Genomic DNA, 11200 nt, shown 5'->3' with positions numbered 1-11200 from the left:
TATTTATAGTAGTAGTACAAATAAAATATTTGTCTAATGTAAATATATTATTTTCAGATTAATCTATAAACAAATAAAAATGTACAGAGTATAGATATCAATAAGAAAGAAGGTTTCTACTAATTTTGTTTACAAACACACAGGTTATTCAATTTTTTATTACTAAATGTCTATTATAATTAGGGTTGGTCAGTCTGTACACCTGCCCGTCCGTTCGTACTTATGTACTTTAATTTAGACATGTTAGAATTGTCCTTTTTAACTTTGCTTGATGATTCCTGTAACAAATACGTAGGATCTAGGAAGCGTATGCAGTAAATCTATAATTGTTTCAAGAAAGTCCCTGTATCCAATGAAAACTTGCTGATTTTTAAATTTTGACAACAAATTTTTGTATAATTTTTTGATGTATTTTTTTGACTAGTGATTCCTAGGATAACCAAATTTTATTATTAAATTTTATTATCTTTTTAATCAAATCCAAAAAAATAAAGTATGTCCTTAAGGGGATTATTGAGCACCTTTTCAAAACTATGGCCTTAAAATTCTCCTCTGTTAATTGATGTAAAAAAAGTTTTTTTTAATACTGTAAATATAAAGGTAAATATGCACCTTAAATAAAGGCTTTATATTTTAAAACTTATTTCATATAAATAAAAAATAATTTGCCGCCATTTTCTTTATTGAAAATAACACTATATCACATTTCATTAAAGCTTATTCAGTTTCTTATTAAAGTAGGAGGAGTCTGCGTTGAGCATCATATTTAATTGAATGGGCGGAGATTTTGGCTTTAATTATAAACAAGAGATAACTATTGTTTATGATTTAGGTTGATAATAGAATCAACGTCAGTCAGCAACTAACATTCACAGTGAACAGAGAGAAATTATACAGATCTACTTTATATTACAAGGTATTTATATATTTAACTGCGAAGAATATGCGCAAATAGGTTTTTTATGATTCATATAACAGTACAGTTAGGTACAATAAAAAAGCCTAGCAATTCTATAATCGTTCACAGAATGTCCGTATGTCCATTTTAAACATGTTGATTTTTGACTTTTTTAACAAATAATTTTGTATAATTTGTTATAATCATCCTATTCATCTGATTTTTGGAATACAGATTCCTATTACAACAAGGCACAATGTTTTAAGGAAGCATCTCTATGATCAAGGTCTAAAGTGTAAGAATATCCTTAAAACAGTATCCTATAATTTAACAGTTTTGCAACAAATTTACTTTTGATTTTATTAAACTTTTACATTTATTCTGCTTATTCTGACACTCTATATTTGTTAATGTTCCATTGTCCTACCGTTATGGATTCTGTCATCGTTATATTGTAAACTAGCGGCTACGCCCCTAGAGGCCTCTAGTGGCACTTTAAATGTTGTTGTTTGTTAAAGTTAATTATTTATGTACGATATCACCTTATTTGACGTTGAAGTCTCCTCTAAATTTTTGATTTTTTTGTCATTTCTCTTGGGAGGGTGGTGGTACCCTCCCCCAAAATAGTTATAAACCTTCCCGGGACTTATGAGAAGCGACCCTGTTAAGGAGAACCCGATCGGTTCAGCGGTTAGCAAGATCCTTCGGTACAGACACACACACAGACATCCTGTTACTTTAGTATAAGGATAATTTGCCGACTTTATCCGAATATCGCACAATAAAGGTACTAAGAAAGAGAGGTAATGTCTGATTGAGCCAATATATGAATCGCATCGGAGCATACATGAAATCTCATTGGTTGAATTAAACTGAAGTTTTCTAGTTTTTTCATTAGAGTGAATTAGAGCTGTTTTTTTCAACTTTTACTCGAATCAAGTCCATCACATGAAGTACTGCCTTCATATTGTTGTTTCACATCTATGTTTTATCTGTGCATTAATAATAAATATGCTTCATCTATTGCAATCGTTGTAAAATATTAAAAATCTCTTTATGAATTTAAGTTAATAAAATCATATTTTTTCTTGAGTTTCTATTAAAACAAAAAATAATATCTCGGACTTCAAATGTACATGATTTATAATATTTATTTCGTAATTCGTAACTATTATAAACATTTAAAATACATAAATTCATAGTTTGTTTCATGTTTACCTCAAAATAAATTATATAAAAATAAAATAACAACAAATAGCAATACAACAGTACGTTCGTTACGTTTTCAACAGGCCCTAGCGTTGTACTGTGTATACACTGTACACATATGGGGAAGAGAAAGGGCAAATTTTTTTTCATTTTGTTCATATAAAGAGTCAGCTGTAAATAGTCGCATTTCTTAAGATAAAGCTTTTCTCACGTAAATTATATCGTGTTAAAATTTATTTTCTAATATAGTGTAAAGCATATTACAAATCCTTTAATAAGTCAGCTATACGAATTGTTGAATACCTTAATATAAAGTTAGCTTTCTAGAAATTATATACTAGAAAAGTTTTTTGTCAGCTGGAGGAGTTCCTTTGTCAGATTTACGAAAAAGTGGTTCACACTATACTTCTTATCTCCTAATTCTATTTATCGCACCTACTCTATATATCACTTGATGTGTTGGTCTGTCTGTACTGCTCTGATTCAAATTTTTATGAGAAATATGCAGGGATAAGATAATGGCCAATAAATTGATGTACATCCCCCCAATAATGAATCATAAAATTACACCTCTTTTAGATTAAACTTAGTGGTTGAACCTTTTAAACAATCAACTTAATAAACCAACCAACCAATCAAAATTCAGTAAATGTCCCCAAAAGTTGTTAAGCCAACGAATAATAAAACGTTATTTTGCAACCTTCTAAATTATTGTAAAAATTTTACTCCGCCCATTTTTACTTAGTTAATTTAGAATAATTATGTTATGAGAATTACTAAAGGTGTAGTGACTCGTAACACGACATACCAGCAATTTTATTTTGGGTGCTACTACCAGATAATTGGGTAAACTTATTTTGGTTGTGTCACTAATTACCCCAAGTTTTGGAATCTTTCAAATAAAACCGCCATTTCCCGCCGCCACAAAAAAAATTTCCCCTTACAAGCAACCCTGACATTTTTTTGACACAACCAAAAAGACTTTACCCAATTATCTCTAAAACTAAAGGAGTAGCAACCAAATAAAATTGTTGGTATGTCGTGTTACGAGTCACCACAGTTCCCACCTCCCCCTTTTCTTTATTGAAGAACATAAAAATGGTGACTTTAAAAACAATTTTTTTTTCTTTTTGTAAAATTTACTTTCGCCGTAAAATCCCTAAATTTCATAAAATTATATAAAATTCATAAAAATAATTTCAGGAGATTTAGAGAGGATATAGCAGCATGAATACCTGCGATATTTGTAATAAGGATTTTAGACGGAAAGATAACTTGTTTGTTCATATGAGGGTTCATACTGGAGAGAAACCATTCTCATGTGATCAATGTGAAAAGACATTTACAACTAGTAGCAGCTTGACTGTCCATAAAAGAATCCATACTGGGGAGAAGCCATACTCTTGTGATCAATGTGAAAAGTCATTTACACGTAATAGTTTATTGACTAAACACAAAAGGATCCATACTGGTGAAAAGCCATACTCATGTGATCAATGTGAAAAGACATTTTCTCAATTTAGCCATTTGACTCGGCACAAAAGGAACCATACAGGAGAGAAACCATTCTCATGTGATCAATGTGAAATGACATTTACAATTAGTAGTGACTTGACTCGACATAAAAGAATCCATACAGGTTAGAAACCATACTCATGTGATCAATGTGAAAAGTCATTTACATGTAATAGTTTATTGACTAAACACAAAAGGATCCATACGGGTGAAAAGCCATACTCATGTGATCAATGTGAAAAGACATTTTCTCAAACTAGCCATTTGACTCGGCACAAAAGGGCCCATTCGGGTAAGAAGCCATACTCATGTCAACTTTGTAACAAACATTATATGTCTAGTTCAGCGTTATCAAAACATAAAAAATCCCCTGAACATTTAGAAATGATAAAAAGCTATAATAATACAGTTCCAACTTCTGTATCTATTAGTTTCGTTGAATGTGAAGAAGTTTATATCAAGGAAGAAATTAAAGAAGAAGAAATATTTGATGAAGATCCTCTCTCTATCCAGATGAGAGCTGACAATATTGAAGAAAATATTAAACATGAAATAGAAGATCCTCTTTCTTGTCAACAGAATTATGATGAAGATAGAATTGATACTATTGATATTGTTCATCATAAAATAGAAATATAGAAGATACAAATGCTTATTATTAATCTTTGTCAAAAAACTAAACAACGTCTAAGATACTGTGTTTATTTTAATTAGTGTGTAAATATTTAATTTTTCTATGGCGTTTCTAAATTGTAAATATACTTACTTTACACTTGGTTTTACATTATCTCCACATTAAACCTGTCTCCATTTTATTTCACATACAACTTGATGTTTAAATGATTTTTTTACATGATTGATATTATTGTTTTCCAGTATAAAGAAACATCATTAATTTGTTTATTTATCTTGTAGTGTAAATAAAATATTTGTTTAATGTATATATATTATTTTCAGATTAATTTATAACAAATAAAAATGAACACTCACAGCGTATAGATGTCAAAAAGAAAAAAGTTTTAAAATAATTTTATTTACAAAAACACATGTTATTCTTTTTAATAATCTTGACATGCGTATGTTGGTACGTCCGTTCCAATGTCTAGAAGTAAGTTAGGAAAAGTTTCTTTACTTTGGCTATAGTAGGAATAAGGGATGGATCTTTTAGTTTTAAAATCTTCTAACCAATCTATGGCACTACGGACGTCCTGTTATTGGTATGTCTGGCTAAGTGAGTAAACAATAAAATCTGAACTGTTACTATAGAAGGGCTAGAACATCAATCCGTCTATATATAATAGTTATATTCCCTATAATTTGAAATGTCCCTCTGAAGCGTTTTGAGGAAACGTGAATTTCTTGTCTCCTATAAAGACTGAAACTTCTTGTCAATATTCCCATCAATATGACGCATAATTAAGTATAAAATATCCAAGGTGGTCAAACTGCTCTTAGACAAAATTTTACCTACTTTTATACATTTTTTTCTGTTATTCAGTTCTGACTTTCTACAAGTTTCGTTTGTCCTACCGTTTCAGAGCTTTGCTTTATTGATGCACCAATCGGAATGCATTTATAATAGTCCCCAAAGTTGTTGGTCAAAAGCATAAGAAAACGTAAATATAAAACCTTGAGGACTAGCGTAATTATCAGCTCAATGTCTCCTCCCTCCCTGAATTTGCCGCCATTATTTTTATTAAAAATAACACCATATCATATTTGCTTGTTCAGTTTCTCATTAAAAGTGGGAGGAGTCCGCGTTGAGCATCATATTTAAGTAAATGGGCGGAGACTTTATTTTATATAACAAGTGTTAACTATGTTTATGATTTAGGTTTATAATTGAATCAACAACAGTCAGCAAGTAACAATCACAGTAAACAGAGGTATTTATAATTATATTATTATTATAACTGCAAAGATTTTCTATATTTACGGTCGATCCGTCCATACCTCTGTCCGGAATGGTAAGCTCTTTTAATCAATTTTGTTATGTTAGAATTGTCCTATCGTTTTCAAACTTTTCATGGTTATTCCTTAGAAGTTAGGTACAATTTAGAAAGCGTAGCAACTATATAATCATTCTAAAAAATTTATGTCTGATAATTATCATATTCATTGGATTTTTGGAATACTGATTCCTGTTACAACTAAGTACAATGTTATAAGGAAGCATCTCTATAATCAAGATCTTATCTTGTAATTACAATTTTGTTTATACTTATACATTTATATTCGGCTTATTCAGTTCTGACGTCCATTATGTATTAACATTTGTTCTACCATTTCAGAGCTTCGCCTTTATGAATGATGTCATTCTTGTTTTATTAATGTTTGTAAAAATTCGCTGTCAATTACCTAATATCGCACCTACTCTATATATCACTTGATGTGTTGGTCTGTCTGTACTAAGAGATATAAGTTTTCCGGAATTGTAATGTAGGGAGTAGATTTGAAATCTGCATCAAATTTTAAGGATTTTTTATAAATTCGTTTTTTGTAAAATTCTTTATCTAAAAGCGGAAATACAAATTAAGTTAATTAATTTTGGCATCTGTGATTGGTGGATTTAAAAAATCTGCACTCTGATTCGATGTCGTACATCATTCAACCAATTAGAGCGCAGGTAGTTTAAAATCCACCTATCCTATTGGTCAAAATTAATTAACTTAAAATGTATTTTCGCTTTTAGATAAAGAATTTTACAAAACACGAATTTTATAAAAAATCCTTAAAATTTGATGCAGATTTCAAATCTACTCCCTACATTAAAATTCCGGAAAACTTATATCTCTTAGTCTGAACTGCTCTGTTTTAAATTTTTATGAGAAATATGCATCTTCTCAGCTTTTATCAAAGATAGATTGCAGATTTTTCTTAGAGGTTTATAATAACCTTTTGTTATTTGTTTGCTTAACAACTTTGGGGACAATAGTGAATTTTGATTGGTTGGTTCATTAAATTGAGTGTTGTTACGTTTCAACCACTAATTTTGATCTACAGAGGGGGTAATTACGTGCATCATCATAGGGAATGAATATCAATTTATTGGCCATTGTCTTGTTCCTTCAGATCCCTGGATATTTCTGCTTGTCTGGTTTATTTGAGCTTGGCTTTTATAGATATTGTCATCAATGTTTTTATTCTACAATAACAATTTATTTCCAGTTCTATATATTTATTTATATTTACCGACCTAACTAATATACTTCCTGGATGGGGATAAAGGGGTGCTAACCTCAAACTTTGAAATCCCTTATTTTACTCCCCTGTCTCAAATATTAAATTCTAACTCCGCCCATTTCTCATTGTCAGAACAATTAAAGTAGGAGGAGTTGCTAAATATTATAAAAAATAAATATAAAAACTAAATCTGGGGAGAGGGGGGTCGGGGGTGGTAAGGTTATATAACCCAAATATGGGGGGTGGGGGGTAATAAAACCTCTGTTTGTTAGCTTCGCTTTTATAAATGTTAACATCCTTGTTTATTCCTTTCCTTTAACTTTCTTACATTTGTCTGTATGTCTATAACAGATAGCTATTATCGTAAATTCAGGCATGTCAGAATTGTTCTGATGATTCATTTAACAGTAAGTAAAGGATCTGTAAAGTTGTTGCTAGAAAGGTCGTTTGTCCTTTAAAAATTATTTAGCTTTATTGACAACAACTTGGATATGGCTTTTATAATTTTTATTGCGTGTTTGTCCGTCAGTTTTTTCTTCTATGGAAGATATTATCCTTGTTTCAGTTTTAACCTGAATGTTGTGTTTATTTGAAAATATTTGAAAAAAACTATATTTTATGTTTTTATTATTAAAAATAATATTTCAGGATATTGAGAGAGGATATACCACCATGAATACCTGTGATATTTGTAAGAAGAATTTTACAACTAGTAATAACTTGGCTAGACACAAAAATATCCATACAGGAGAGAAACCATATTCATGTGATCAATGTGGAAAATCATTTTCTCAGAATAGTGATTTGACTAAGCACAAAAGGATCCATACTGGTGAAAAGCCATACTCGTGTGATCAATGTGGAAAGACCTTTGCAACTAGTGGTAAATTGACTCTCCATGAAAGAGTTCATACTGGAGAGAAACCATACTCATGTGATCAATGTGAAAAGTCTTTTTCTGATATTAGTAATTTGAACGTCCACAAAAGGATTCATACAGGTAAGAAGCCATATTCATGTGATCAATGTGGAGTGTCTTTCACCAATAATAGTTCTTTAACTGTACACAAAAGGATCCATACTGGTGAGAAGCCATACTCATGTGATCAATGTGAAAAGACATTTACAACTGGTAGTGAATTGACTGTCCATAAAAGAATCCATACGGGTGTGAAACCATACTCATGTAAATTTTGTAACAAACATTACATCTCTAGTTCACAGTTATCAACCCATAATAAATCCCCTGGACATTTAGAAATGAAGAAAAGCTGTAATAATACAATTCCAACTTCTGTATCTATTAGTTTCATTGAATGTGAAGAAGTTGATGTTAAAGAAGAAATTAAAGAAGAAGAAATATTTGATGAAGATCCTCTCTTTATCCAGATGAGAGCTGACAATATTGAGGAAAATATGAAACAAGAAATAGAAGATCCTCTTTCTTGTCAACAGAATTATGATGAAGATAGAATTTATACTATTGATATTGTTCATCATAAAATGGAAATATAAACAGTTGATTGTCATGTCATTGTCATAGGATAAAAATGTTTATTTAGAGAGACAAGATTAATGCTCAATTCATATAAAAATCTAAATCTTATTTTTCATCTTAAAAATCTGCATTTTATTAATTTTTGTCACAAATCGAAACAACGTCCAAGCTTTTGTGTTTATTTACATTAATATGTGAATATTTAATTTTTCTATTTTGTTTCTAAATTAAATATACTTACTTTACACTTGGTTTTACAGGATCTCCACATTAAAACTGTCTCCATTTTATTTCACATACAACTTGCTATTTAAATGTTTTTTTTACATAAGTAATTTTGTTGTTTTCCAGTATAAAGAAAATCATTTATCATTTATCTTGTAGTGTAAAAAAAATAATTGTCTAATGTAAATATGTTATTTTCAGATTAATTTATAACAAACACAAAAATGCACAGAGTATAGATATCAATAAGAAAGAAGTTTTCTACAAATTTTGTTTACAAACACACAGGTTATTCACTTTATTATTACTAAAGGTTTTACCCCGAGAGAAAATAAAGAGGGTCATATCTCTTAGGTAGAGTGACAACTCCCTTTATGGTGTTATTTTCTTATTTGCGGCCAATGATAAACTTTCCTGATTATTGTTTGCAAGATCTTTGAGTATATTTAAAAGTGATATGCTTGTCAAGGAGCTCAAAGCCTTTTTTTGGGGGGTGGAGGGTGGTATTTTATCATTATCATTAATGACGCATCTAAAAGTTTTACCCCTCGGGTAAGCTGTACCTTATTTGTAAAAACCATGGGCTTTTAACCATAGTGAGAAGAGCACATTTTTTGGGGGAGGGAGGATAAAATCTAATTCCAAATAATGTAGAGTGCTTCTTGGGGGGGGGGGGGGCGGAGTTTTATTACTTAACAAACTTACCTATAATATCCATTCAATTAAGATGACAATTTTTCATGACACTTTTATAAATTCAAATCTTTTCTTGAACCTATTCAAGTTTATCATTTATCTAAACAATAATTTGCCGCCAGAATCTTCTTTTAAAATAACTCCACGCCCTTTATAAAAAAAAACATTTGCTTGTCCAGTTTCTAATTGGAAAAGGGAGGAGTCCGCCTTGAGTATCTTAATTAAGTAAATGGGTGGAGATTTTGTTTGGCTTTATTATTAAACAAGAGTTAACTATTGTTTTTATTTTAGATTAATAATTGAATTAATGTCAATCAGCAACTAACATTCACAGTGAACAGAGGAATTTTGATTGTGGAATAAACTCATGACAGGTAATTTAATTTCTTGTTATTCACACTAAGTTTACATTCATCCTACATATATCATGACAAAGGAGGTTATTATTTACTCGTATTTTCCATAAAGGGGGGTGTTTTAAGACTTTATAAAGGAATAGAGGAGTAAAATATGGCATGGCAGTTGCTTTAATGGGGTATAACATGTAGTTTTTTAAAATTGCGGCCGAACCGCCTCTCCTGCCGAAAACAGCCAAATTTTGAATGATTTGAGACAAATTTTTTTTTCCTTCAAAAATTTCCATATATTTTCACCTGACACTTAAATCCAAAAACTAAAAGTGTCCAGAGCAAATAAAAGGTGAACTTGATTTGAAAATAATAGGTTTGTCTTTGATAATTCAAATTTGTGTAATTTAGCGAGGAAAAGCAAAACAATTGGCGGGATCTACGATTTTGGCGGCAGAGGCGGCTTTACCGCCGTTCTATATTGTATCATATTAGAGCAACTGTAATGCAAAATATTACAGTTCTACTCCTGTTTAAAAGTCTTAAAACTCAAAAATTTACGAAAAATGCGCGAAAAAAAATTATCTCTTTTGTCCTGTTTACTAACAAATTAATATTTATACATTATGAAAATTTATATTACCATTACCTCGTAAGGGCAGAACTCTCATTTGATTGAAGTGATCATCTAGAGAATCAAGAGCATCCACGTGTAATGTGATGCGATACACACCCAGGGATATTAGGTTAAGTAACACCCATCAGACAACTAACCCTTTGATTGCACGACCTTTGTCTGAGAAGTCCTAACTATGCATTGAGTAGTGAGTTGCTCCTGTTTATGAGCCAAGACATTTCCCCTACTCTTACTATTTATTTATTATAAACAATAATTTGCCGCCAGAATCTTTATTCATTATAAAATAACATTACAACCTTGTAACAAATTTAATTGCTTTTCCAAGTTCTGATTAAAAGTGGGAGGAGTCTGCGCATTGAGCATCATATTTAAGTAAATGGGCAGAGATTTTGTGAGGCTTTATTATTTACTAGGAGCTTCGCCCCTAGTCTCTCGGGGCTTTTTCCCTAAAGATTCAGGGGAAAATTTCAAAAATATTGTTTACATTATTTTTTTTACACTTTTTAGATATTTTCTGTTTTTTATAACTTTATATAACACTTTATAACTTTATATACTTTTTTTATACTTTATATGCTTTATATTTATAACTTTATATAACACTTTGTAACTTTTTATTTTTTTTTATATTCATTTATGTATAAACTGACCCTCGACTGTGGCTCAACATGTAGCGCATCCGCTCGTCGTCGGGAAGGTGATAGGTTTGAATCTCGGTCCGACACCGCGTCACAACTAAGATGTTAAAAATGGTTCCTACTACTGCTATGTCTGTTGCACGACATAAATAGTTAGAGTAGGGGGAATGCCTTGGCCCAAAACAGGCGCAACTCACTACCATGCACAGTTAAGACTTCTCAGACAAAGGTCGTGCAATCAAAGGGTTGGTTGTCTGATTGGCAAATGGACGCTTTACACCGCAACCATAGGGCTTAGGGCTGACAACCTTATCCCATATCCATAAAAAAGCCACATTGTTACAGAAACAC

General features: G+C 30.9%; 1 long non-coding RNA gene across 1 annotated transcript; it reads left to right on the top strand.

Annotated features, from left to right (window-relative positions):
- Nucleotides 1-55: 55 nt before the first annotated feature.
- On the top strand, nt 56-4320 carry LOC145323212 (uncharacterized). Its single transcript, XR_013880879.1, has 3 exons — nt 56-143; nt 833-916; nt 3311-4320. It is a non-coding gene; the product is annotated as an uncharacterized LOC145323212 (long non-coding RNA).
- Nucleotides 4321-11200: the final 6880 nt, after the last annotated feature.

The sequence above is a fragment of the Acartia tonsa genome, chromosome 6 (assembly GCF_053477335.1).
Source record: "Acartia tonsa isolate MP-2025a chromosome 6, ASM5347733v1, whole genome shotgun sequence".
In the NCBI taxonomy this organism is placed as follows: domain Eukaryota; kingdom Metazoa; phylum Arthropoda; class Copepoda; order Calanoida; family Acartiidae; genus Acartia; species Acartia tonsa.
This window is presented reverse-complemented; position numbering and strand designations above follow the sequence as displayed.